Genomic DNA, 13,670 nt, shown 5'->3' with positions numbered 1-13,670 from the left:
ATGATGATGATGATGATAATGATGATGATATTGATGATGATGATGATGATGATGATGACGATGATGATGATGATGGCGATGATGATGATGATGATGATGATGATTATGATGATGATGATGATAATGGTGTTTGTGGTTATAGGATACGGTTATGATGATGATGAGATTAATAATAATAATAATAATAATAATAATAATAATAATAATAATAGTATTAATAATTATAATGACTATGATATCTTATTTATTGAAAATAATCACAGATTAAAGGTGCAAAGTTATTAGGCCTGACCCCAAAATTCAGTATTGTACCTTTAGGAATGTACGGTAACTTATCCTGCATATATCCACAGCAACTTAGCCGAGAATTCCATCAAATGGTGGTTAAGAGCCCGCCATTTGCTTATTCCCAGAACAAATATTTATGGACAACAATGGTAATACAAGAGGTGTTTAATTCAGGTGTGGAAAACCGACACCACTGATTGTCCAGTTTGGTGTTTTTGTTGGATCAGTAAAGTCTCTGGCTCTTTTGTTGTACCATCATTTCTAACCAACTTAACAGCTAGTCTTACAGATTGCTAACGGCTTCAGTGTGCCTCTTACTAATTTCTGAAAAATAAAAACAAACAGTTCTATTAGTAGGACGAGTTTAATCTGTCTAGATTGTCGCGTGCATAACATTATCATGATTTAGTTACCAACACGCTTCGCAATCACATTATCACTCACTTTTAAAGGAGGTATCATTGCCTTCAATAAGATTCCGTTTATCATTTCAAAGCACCACCTAAAGCTCTATCCACACTATCAAATTTTCTTTGACAAAAAAATGTGACAAGCCCATATATAGTAATGCTATGCCTATATATGGTCATGGTGTGATGTCATCATGCCCATATATGGGCATATCACACTTTTTGTCACACAAAATTTGATAGTGTAGACAGAGCTTTAGAAAACTCCTTTGTGAAACACTCGATATGCACATTTTTTTTCTTTTTTTGTAAATTATGACTTGCTACATGTTGAAGTCCTATCTGTGTTTTACTTACTGTTCATTAAAATGTTTTGGTAATGTCTAGAAAAATCACCCAAAAATTTATCACAGTTGAAGTACTCATTTAAAAATATTCAATTATAAATTATGACCTTCCAATGTGAACAGGTAAAAACAATTTTTTATTTTATTTATTTATTATTTTTTTTTGCTGATGTACTTTTGTTTTTTGTTCTCTTTTTAAATTCTAATATCGATTACCAGCCAACATAACGGTCATATTCAATGATGAATGTTCATTTATGAGGATGTTCCGTACGACACCGTAACTTAACTATTTTGAACAATCAAAGCAATTCAACAATCATGTTTTATAATCCAAATCTTACTAATCTATTTTATGATATAGGCCTATAACTAGGGTTCTAAATTAGGCCTACTGAGTTACGTATCACCGTTTCTCCGAACGACGGGTTTCCGGAAAGATCAAGAAGTCACAGGTAGATAAGGGTAGATATATGATTTCATAATGATCATCATTATCATCATCATCATTATCATCATCATCATCATCATCATCAGTGGAGGTGTTGGTGGGGGTAGTAGAACTTCGGGTAGTAATACAGCTAAAAATATAGCCCTAATCGAACTTAGCCGGTGGAAAGGGAGGTGACGCTATTGACGCTGTCTTTATACTTATAGGCTAATGAAATAATAACATCTGCAAATTTATATCAATCTAAACTTGTTTTCCTACATTGTTGATCGAAATCATGGCATAACGAGCTGGTGTTACTTTTTTTATGCTCGATGACGGATTTATCGATTACTCAGAAATAAAAATGTAAAGTGGAAAGGACCACCATCAAGAGATACAACCCTTGTAGTCATATGGGGCAAGTTCAATTTAAGATAAAAATTATTCGTACGCTCTAAATCTGTTTGTGACAGGCCATGCCTCTACTATTATTTCAACCGTCAAGACGTGGTGAGGAATGAAAGGAGACTAACTTACTTGGACTTCGGAGCCGATAGAGGGCAGTCAAACTAGAATATCTCCGTAGAGAGAGTTTGGCCAACTTGGCGCATGGACGCCATGTCGTTACCAAACAGCCCAGGCGCGCGTATAGCTTTAATGTTTTGTTTGGTGACAACATGGCCGGTGTAAGTCATGTGATTGTGATCCACAAAATCACACGCGCGTATATCGAATCCCGTGAAACAGAGTTGGCCAAACTCTCTCTATCTACAGCTCTGAATATCTCAAGAGTGCCTATATAAACACCGCTCTAAATACTGTATCTCTATAAGGCTCTCTAAAATATTTCAACACTACAGATTTTCTGACACGATACTAATATCTTTGGTTATTAGGCAAGTAAAAAGCCGAGCTAACTGGCTAATACTGTTACTAATTGGTTTGTTTGGAGCGTATTAATTTTAAAGGATAGAGCTGGTGGAGAAAGCAATACAGTACTAGAGATCGTGTAGGCCTATGTTTCATGTAATGTCTATTAACATATTATGTTAATAGAAACATTTTAAAAAATCTTAAGTTATCGACTAAATTAATAAATATAATGGAAATTTATGAAAGATAATGAACAATTATTTTGTCTCCAGATGTGATTTGAAAAAAAAAATGGTTCCTGGTTGCTAATATAAACCACATTGCTTATCTGGCATGATTCCACCTTTCAATAGATTAGTGTGACTTCGGCTGAACTTCCTTTATGACAGAGAAAGGATAATATATCATTTGATTGTTTGTGTATAAACTACAATAAATTGACATTATGATCGTATCAAAAATTAGAGAATTTTTTATTTTAGCCTCTTTCCTATCAAACGCTGCCATCCCCTTAGTTAGATTTGCTGACATACTATCGTGTTAATATAACACCCTAATTTGCTAGCCTCCCTCCACGTGGAGGTGTAATTGTCGTTTACTCTACTTCAAAAGACTATTTTAGCCTCTTTCCTATCAAACGCTGCCATCCCCTTAGTTAGATTTGCTGACATACTATCGTGTTAATATAACACCCTAATTTGCTAGCCTCCCTCCACGTGGAGGTGTAATTGTCGTTTACTCTACTTCAAAAGACTACGAAATTTAACTACCAAATATCTAGTTTTAAAGTTTAGTTCTTTTTTATGCAAAGCCAATGAATGCTGGCGAGTTTCCTCTACACAGGTAGAGAGATGTAGGACCTGAGGCGGTTCGGCAAGCCTGCTCGTGACTGACGCTGCTCGTCTTAAACGGCGGTGGTGTACCTTTCCTATCATTCAACCTTATTTCTAACCCTTTACTCTAATCCTTAGGAGGCTGCTTAACCACTAGAACCTGAAATAAACGGCTTACTACAAACTGATACTCCTTACTCTACTGGAATAATACTCACCCACTTAATAAGTTCATAACAATTAGTAAATCTGGCAGAATCATTCCAACTTTAAAACGTACCAACCGTCATAAATACTCATTTTTACCATGTGCAATAAGAGTCTTTAACGAACACTTCAGTAGATAATCTCATGATCAAGCCTATCTACTGTATAATACATTCCATGCCATATTCCTCTCCTGACCTCACAATATAGTTCAACCTTGTTAATTCCGTGTGTAATATATTTTTATATTTTTATATTCATATTTAATACTATATCTGTTAATTGTTGTCTTGTATTTTATAGTGTTATAGTATTCGATTTCCACTGTTTGTCATCAACTCAAAGAAACAAATCTCGTATATATGTACTATGTATGACGAAAATAAATCTTGAATCTTGAATCTTGGAGCAGTCACTGTGCTGCTACCTGGATGTTCAATATAATAATAATAATAATAATAATAATAATAATAATAATAATAATAATAATAATAATAATAATAATACGTAATATTACTATTATTATTTTGAGTTTACATTATTTTTTATTAATGACATTTGTTCTATGGAAAGACAAAATTGTTTATTGCATGACTAATTTGATTAATTCATTTCGGATCGCCAAATGCATAGCAGGATGGGCCTATCAGATACAGGCAGGAAGAGGAAAATGTAACTTGTACCGGTATACTATGGGGCTTGCAAGTGATATGCTACTAAAGTTTTTGGCAATATTCCCATTGTGGTCAATTGATCGTTACTCATTGTAATATGCCTCCCCAGTGGCAATATTTTTTATTGGTTTATAGCTTCTACAAGGTACCTTGGAAATACAAACGATATTTAAAAGGCAGGGTCAACGCCTACTGTCTGTACTTTTCATGCTTCAATAACGCCTTAAGATTATAATTCTGCTGTTATTATTTGAAGGACAAAACTACATTATTTTGAGCTTATGTAAATGCTTGTAAATAAAAAAAAATGTAAATTTAATATACTTTTTTACTATTTGGCCTATGTTGTCAGATATTTCTTCTGCGTGTGTGATATAGTCCTATGAAAAGTATCTTAAACGAAAGTGTAGGGATCAGTTAAAAGTTCAACAAGGCCTAATTCGAACGTGGGAGAATAATTTCGTAAAAAGTGGAAACCAATGGAAAGTGAATAATAAACGTCACCCCATTTGCTTACAGTTTGGCATTTTATATTCAGGTCATCATTTCTTTTAAAGCCCACTTTTACTATTTTACTTCTGTGTCTTGTCGAAATAGGTCTTTACACTCTCTCCCCCAACATATAATATGTAGAGGAAACATGTACAGTATAACAATTTAATGCGATTTCATATAAACAGAAAAATAATTATTCTAAATAATTAACTGTTAAATGAAGAAAAGCTATTAACATTTGGACGCCATTTTCATCTAAAACCTATTTGGCATAAATTGTTTACCCAACAGGTTTCGCACCAATGCAGTAAAAGAAACACAACAGTAGACTAACGGAAAATTTGATATCAAAATTTACACAATGACGCCGACATGGGAGGATGATAATAATGAATAACCATGACGATGATGACTTGCATGAATGAATGAATAAATGAACAAACGAATGAACGAATGGATATCCAGGTATTTCTTAACTTTTGAGAGTAGGCCTATCTTAACTATCCAGATGTCGATTCGTCGTTGTACGTTAAGCAAATTTTAATTCAGACCATAAAATCTTAGACCTACACGTCATATAAATAAATCACATAACATGAAAATTGTGGATTTAAGAGTGTGACAGTAATTGTGCACTCCTTTAGTTTTTTACCTCCCCTGCTGATATTCCAGCGTGGTTCTCTACTCTCCTGGTAATATACCAATGTAAAGACTGTACGGTTCACAGAGGCGTGGCACCCGCGGAGTTGTCAGTCATACGTATTGCGCGTTCTCGTGGTAAATGCTATGATAAATGATATTTTAATGGAAAAATTGTATATAATTAGCCTAATCATATTACAGGTCTTCCTCTAATTAAAGACCCCCTCTAAATAAAGATCACCTACAATAAAGGGCACTTTTCTGTGAGCCCAAATTACCAATAATATCTTTTATCTTTATTATTCTAATTAGAGACCAAAGCTGCTAACGACCATAGAAACCCCGGTCCCAAAAGTGGTCTTTAATTGGAGGGAAACATGTACATTAAATTACAATATAGTTCTTATTGTTCTTATTTATCTTCATGAGTATCTACTTTTATTGGTCTTATATGCCCTTTGTCAATTTAAAATCATATTGCTTTTTATAAATAATTATTACTATTAAACCACTTAAATATAACTTGTTTTACTTTAGTACCATGTTTATTGATTTATATTTTGAAGTTTAAATATAGGCCTATAATGGTAGGCCTATGTATTCAATCAAAATCATTAAAAACATAAGACATGGCTGAATTGCGAATTACGTTAATGTAAAACATGAACAACAGAATTTAAGAAAATTACAACAACCCAAAAAGAAACAATTGCACTATCATGACTATAAGAAAAAATTCATTACATTATTTGAATAAAAACATGGAAATTACCTTCTAATTGCTTTTACCAAAAGAGAAACAATATAACATAAAATACATTGAAAACATTAAATTGGAAATAATGAATAATTGAATAAAGATATTAAAATAACCGTACAATTGTTGTATTAAAAGAGACAACGTTACGGTATTGAAATTAGTACATTATTAAATACATAGAAAAATTGTATTACATTGCAGTACAAAAAACAATCCATACAAAGTACAATAAATTCAATTAATAAAAATGTGAACAAACACAAAGATAAATACGGTATTACACAAAAAGACTGACCAAAGACATCAACAAATCTGAATAAAAAATATTTAAAAAAACACCACTTGACCGATTCTTATTTATTTGTTTGCATAAAATTGATGTACTGTTAAATTTAAGATGAGTTACCGTACCAGGAATAGTGTTTGAGTTTGGTTTTGGCAATCCCTGGCGTTTTAACCAATTTTTTTGCATTTATATCTTTCATCTTGCAATTTGTCCCAATCATCAATATAAATCAAATCAAATCATATCAAATCGATGTAGAACTTTTTTACGGTTGGTTTAATATTTTTTTTATAAATCAGAACCAGCTCCTGCATGATATTTTGTCGTGTTCTGTTGGGCTAACCTAGGCCTACATTTATATATTTCGTTCATCTCCCTTTGAAATATATCTGTGCCGTCTTACGTTGGGCAACGTGGCGCGTATAGTTTCATTTTAGGCCTACCACACGCTCAATCCGACTGAACGTGTGACTGTATAACGACAGGTCGCGATTCGTTAATAAAACTGGCCAAAAAGAATAATTAAGCTGCTTGAACCATACCAGAGATCACACCATTAGACCACGTGATGAATCAATATTCCACTAAATTATAAACAACAGGCCACCATTAAGAAAACATCTGTTTTTGACGAAAATGAAAAATACTTCCACCACATAGTCAAGATGTACATATTTGATCTTTGGTGTCAAGTGCTATATCGCGAAGATAATTTAATTATGATTAAGGCGCTAAATGTTAGAGATGTCTTTGAAGTAACAAAAATGTTATGCCGGTGTTAACGCGCCCTCCAACCTGTAAGTTCAGTTGAAATTATGTCAAGTTCGAAATTAATAAACACAACAAGAAAACAAGAAAAAAAAATGTCAACCCATTGAACTTTATTGTATTCATACGAATGCTGACATACATTCCCGAGGTTTCCCCGGTAAAATAAAGCTCAACTGGGTTTGGAGTTAATTTTTTTGCACATGACAGTCATTGAAATATATTTTATGAATATTATGACTGTTGATTTATCTAGATCCTTTTCCGTGAACTAGTAATAAATATTCAAGCCATCAGATTCTCAGTTAGTTAGCTCATAATAATGCATTACAAGAGTCTCTCAAGAGGAGAGAAACTATAAAAAGTGTAAACTTCCCAATTGTATTATTAAATTATATTATAGTGAAAAAGATTTAGCATTTTTATATTTTTTATATTGTTTATAGATATTGTTGTAATTGGTCTTGTTCCTGTTTTGTAATTTTTATAATCAATATATATTTTTATCTTTAGTTTTGGCTGTCTTTTATAGGGTATTATTTACACTTTATTGAATTACACTCGGTTGCTATTAATGTCTGAAATAAAAACGCACCTCTTGTGGCTTTCTCCACCTAGGAGTATAAATGGGTACAAGGAAGGTGAACAAACTTATTGTACACTGTATTGTAATACATTTTAGAACTTATATGTAGCGCTTTCATAATAAAGGAAGGTGTAAAAGCATTTGTTGATATTATTTATCCAAAGCAATTGGATCAAAATATCGGCAGACATCATTGTAAAACCTCCTCAGTCATTTGGAGAGTATTCCTAGTCGTTGCATCAGTACATTGCACTGACCTAATACATTCAACATAGAACGATCACATCATACCAGGTAACCATTTATACGCCCCGGTGGAGATAGACAAACACGTAGGTGAAATGTCTTGCCCAAGGACACAAGCGGGTTGCGCAGCGAGGATCGAACCCCCAACATTTAGATTTAGAAACCGAATCACTACCGCTGCGCTAAACACTCATGTAGGAATAACATTAATGATAAATATAACACACTAACCTAGAAACAATGGTCAATACACTTTTTACTTGAACTAGTTCAGCGATCTTGGCTTACATACGACTTTTGAAGTCGGGTAGGCCTATTTGATTTATCTTACCGTTGCTATTCGTTCTTCAGTCTAACAACGCTTACACGATGATTGATTTATTCATATCATAAGTGCAACTCTACGACAAGGCTGCCTTTGGCGCTGACACGCGACATGTGTCACGCAGCATGTTGTATTGTAAGTATAGGCCTACATGTTCCTTCTGGCAAAGACCCACCCTGAAATAATATACGGTGGTCTTCAAAAAAGTCAACGACTTCACTGTCGCTTTCTCTTAATTTTCCATATTTTGATGAAACAAGATTCCAAGAAAGTGATACAATCATCGGGATTTTGTATTAACGAATACGTTAAAGATATAAAATATTACCATTACATTAGTGCGTATTTTACTTAACGAACACATTTTTGTCTTTAATCGTTAATTAATAGCAATAACTTAATACAATTATGCAAACATGGACTATACGAAGCAAGCAATTCAAATACAGAATCTCAACTTTCACTTTTGTTAGCTCAACACAGGTCGCGTAGTATGATAGATGGTTTATTTAGGATGTTTAATAACAGAAGATGCTAGAAATGAAGAGAAAATAAAAAAAGAGGATGATAATTTTAGAGGTAATTACGAGAAAATGGCTGCAACTTTTGAATCAAGAAATATTAGCATAGATATACAAGGCAAATAATTTCAAGATGCTATATTTAGGCTACCTTGTTATATGCATCTGAAACCTGGACTATCACCACGGCAACGGCGTATAGAACCGAAGCCTAAGAATGTGGTTGCTCAGAAGCATGCTGAAAATATCATGGAAATAAACAAAAAAGAGAGGTTCCGAGATTAGCACAGACAACTCAACAACATTTACTGGCAATAAAGGAAAGAAAAATGAAGTATTTTAGTCACATGAGAAGAAGAATTGGAATATAGAGTGAGTTTTTGGAGGGAAATTAGGGGTAAAAAAGGAGGGGAAGGCCAAGAACAAGCTGGATGAGTAACAGTAAGAAGTGGACAAAGATGAAGTATGGAGAATGTGTGAGAAGAGCTGAAGATAGAGAGGAATGGAGATCCATGGTCGTCGAACTGCTGGGAGCAGATATCACCAACAAGTAACAGTAGGCTACGCCTTGTAACCTGAAGTTCTATCACCGCTATCAAATTTATGTGACAAAAATACATGATATGTCCATATGGGCATGCTATGAAATCATAATGCTCATATATGGACAATTCTTCACATAAAATGTGCCGGTAGTGTAAATAGAACTACTACGGTATCAGTCATGTGGTAAACAATTCATCATTATTAACTCCACATTTGAATTGCTTAATTTGTATATATAAGTATGTTATTACCTACAATTATAAATTTGAATGAGCAAGAAGTTTCCCCCGTAAATATTTGGAAAGTTAAACAATAAATTTCCTGTATTCTTTTGCATAGATCCTTAAATTGACTGGTAATGAATTTAAGGAGTTTTGCAGTAAAATGTCTGTAAATAGAAAAAAAAAACCACAAAAAACTACTTCTTTGCGATCTGTTTCTCTTTTGAAGCCAGTGATTTATTTCATTTATTTAAAATGTTATTTGAATTTTTGAATTATTTTCTTGTCTTTTGACTGATAGTACATCTTTGAAGACAATAGATTTGTAAGAAAAGTTTGTTAGTTGGTGATGGCGCTGTCGCTGAGATCCGGATCGAACATGGAAGTGTAAGTAACAAAGAATATAAACCTCCATAATAACAACGTGTTTAAAAGAATCGCTTTGTAATCCATATTTACTTGATAGGTCTAGTGGACACCCAATGCATGTAATTGATCTCGATATAGACACATTCCTGTTGCATTCAGTATAGTAAGTTATAGGCGCTCAATAATGTACCGTATTATGGGTGCAGAGAAAAACGATGTCCTTTCAGCGGGCACACATTGCCTCGTACGACCGTCGAACGACGAATCCGACTACGCTCCCAGTAAGCGATACATTCATTCATTTAGCCTATTCGGTCGAAATCAACATACAAATCACGAAAACTTCATAAAATCGATAACAAGTTAACAGATGTTGCAATATTCCATAAAATTGAGAACCACTTAGAACAAATGTACTTTGAATAAAAGTGTAAAAAAATTAAAATAGTTTAAAAATTATCTAAAAATGTTAAAAAGGTATTGAAAATTATATATAGGCCTACACCGTAAAAGAACTTTGAGTAAAAAATTACTTAAAAACAACAATTAAAAGAAACAGTGTTAGTAAAACTGAAAAAAGGTAAAACAAAACAAAACAAAAACAAAAACCGAACACAAGTTGTGGTCCTGAAACAAGTTAGTAGTTGGTAGCCTGCACAGTTCGTCATTAAAAATGATCCGTTGAATCGCGTCAATCAGCCGTGAGTGCCAGTGGCGTATCTACGGGGGGAGGGGGCGGACGCTCCCCAAAAATTACTTGCGAGCCCTCCCCACCAGTCGCCTACCCACCCAAAAATCACGGTCAAGTGGTTAAAAATCACCTTATTTTGCGAAATAGCTCCCCTAAACTGATCATCGATCCCCCTTCCCCACTTCATCTTCGCGTCCCCTCCCCCCCCACCCCATCAGCCACTCCATTTCAAGACTTCTAGATACGCATCTGGTGAGTGCCCAGCTTTTTAAGCTACGGATTTTTTGAAGTAGGCCTATATTATCAGTATCTGTGTCCATTTTAAGGAATTTATTTGCTAAGTTGACAACGTAGCGTGAACGGAGCTAAAATGTTGTATTCTTTTTAATAAGATGAAAAAAAAAGTATATATCGAGGAGACGGATCAGGACAGGAGACAGGCATACCTCGATTTTGGAAATACTTATGGTTTCATGTAGCATGGTGGTATAATCATATTCAGACATAAGTATCCAATCTCCGCCGAGAAACGGGAAGTCTATATAGATTTTCCCAGGCATACTCGATTCACAGGTTTATTAAATTAGTGTTAAGAGTACTTTGGGAATACTTTAATGTACGAAGATTCATTTAGTGTCGAATTGGGGCGGGCCCAAAATATTCCCTAAATAGAAATAAATGGAGACTCTGTCGTTTTATTTAAAGTTCAAAATTCAAGAAATACACGCATTTTATTTATTTATTGACCATTAATATTTTGACAAAGATGTTTAACGTGTATACCAAGGGGTCAGTATGAGATGAAAGTAGAACCAAAGGAATTCGCACAAACATATTATTTTGATAAAAGAAACTATAATAGGCCTACGTTTAATTCTGTCGTTTTATATCATTATAGAATGCGTGTCTTATATTTAAAACAAAATAATCGGTTTCCATACCGCACCGATCTAAATACAATTCTATATTTTAGAACCGTTAGAATTTGAGACCAATTAAAAATGTTTACATTTTTTCATCCTGTAACATTTTTCCTTGCCTGTAATTGGCGAATCTTCCCTGATGGTGGTAAGAAATAAAATATAAAATAAAAAAAACACAAAACTTCTCTACCCTGAGACCACCAAGGTTGTCTCAAATGCCTTCGTAAAAAATAAAAATCTTGAGTTTTCTATTTTATTATAGGTTGTATCCAAATTGACCGTTAAACTATACCGTACTATGAGCAAAACATTTTATTTTCTTCTAGATTTTGTTATCGTTGTATGATTGAACTTCACTTGAACCCAAAAACTATTATAGGCCCTATTTGGTAAAAACGAGACTAATAAACCTACTTCTTTTGTCGGTCAAGGATTTGTGTATGAAAAAAAGCAAAACGCAATAAAACCAACAAAAAAAAAACAAAAAAGAAAAGAAAGGAAAAGACATTCGTGTCGGCGCGCCATCTGCACAGACTATTTCTATATTCATATAAATTCAACGCAAAGCGAGGAACAAACCTAATGTACGCGTCGCTACGCGATTGTGTGTATACGTTTTTAATTACAGGCCTATATGGGAAAATATCTGTCAACAATTGATTTTAAAGCAACCTATTTTTTCTTTTTTTGCTCACACTAAATTGCGAACCAATGCTATGTTTCGCCCATTCGTTTGTTATACACAAAATAATTGTTGCTTGTTCCTCTCTCGCCTCGGCGCGCATGCGTTCTTGTCACACGTAAGTCGCCTCGGAGTTTCTGTGCGCCTATTTTAACAACTTTTCAAACTTCAATCAATAAACTTGATATCTTAACCGTGGCTTTTAGACCTAATGTGGTAACCGTTTAAGCATATATATTGAAAAAATCACGACTGACGATATTACCGTAAGTCACTGGGCAAGCAAACCGTGCATTATTGAAAAATTAGTAATAATTTGCCTTATCCGGAAGTGGGATTACCACCTTTCCCTATAGTTACCACCAGGGGCGGATCCAGAGATGTCCAAAAAAGGGGAAGCAATGGGGGAGGAGCGAAAGTGGGGCCGATCGAGGTAACACCACACCAGGGGTCCGGGGTCATGCCCCCGCGGTTTTTTGTTTTTTTTGTGTTCAGACGCCAGAAAATAACCTCTATGTCGTTTGGGCGATCATTTTTTTTCTTTTTCTTTCTTTATTTTATGTAATTTTTTCCTTTTTTTTTTAACCTTAGAAAAAAAAGGGGGGTGGGGCGCAGGTCCCTCCTATATCCGCCCCTGGTTAACTTTTTGTTTCTTATGGGGATGTGATTAATGCTTCTATGGTTGAACATTCCTTTAAGTCAGTCTATGCAAGAGGCATTTTCATTACTGAAATGTCGATAGAAAGTATTTTATTACAGTAATCAATTGGTCCGAACGGAACTCGCACCATTTTGAACACGCACTTTTTCAGGTGCACTCGAGTTTTCTTCTGTGATGTTCATAATAAGCAGGTTAAGTTGAAGGTAGTTCAAAGGTCATAACAGGATTGGCAGTATGTTTTCAACCGTTGAATAACGATATCCCAGTTGAAGGTAATAAAAATACAACTATAGACCTAAATTGAATTTTCTATTAGGCCTATTCAAATATAGATTTATCATAACAAATATAGGCCCTATTTTTAATTCAGATAATTAAAAATATGGTATACATATATCGTTATGAATTCGCAAAGCTCGGTGTTTAGATCATGTAGCAAAAAGGAGTACTCGAATTGTACCGTACCGATAATCATCAAGAGACACATTGGTCCCCCCCCCCCACACCCCGCCTATTTAACTCACTGATCAATTGGATCTACAAGATGTGCGTATCAACGGTCGTATTTACAAACAACTTTACTGGGAGGATTAATTTCAGCGAAGTTCAATTTATCGCAGGGGGGGGGGGGGGGGGCCGGGGGGGGGAGGAGGGTGGGGAAATAGCCCCCCCCCCCGTCGGGGAAGCATATCCCCCCCCCCCGTCGGGGAGGACGAGTAAATTTTGTCGGGGAATAAACAAATAAAAAAAATTATTTACTTTCATTAAACTATTTTTGTTAACTTTTCATCACAATAATAATAATAATAATAATAATAATAATAATAATAATAATAATAATAATAATAATAAATAATAATAATAATAATAGTTCAATGAGACT

The sequence above is a fragment of the Anneissia japonica genome, unplaced genomic scaffold (assembly GCF_011630105.1).
Source record: "Anneissia japonica isolate Jap-2015-1 unplaced genomic scaffold, ASM1163010v1 scaffold585_len4108843_cov191, whole genome shotgun sequence".
Classification (NCBI taxonomy): Eukaryota; Metazoa; Echinodermata; class Crinoidea; order Comatulida; family Comatulidae; genus Anneissia; species Anneissia japonica.
This window is presented reverse-complemented; position numbering follows the sequence as displayed.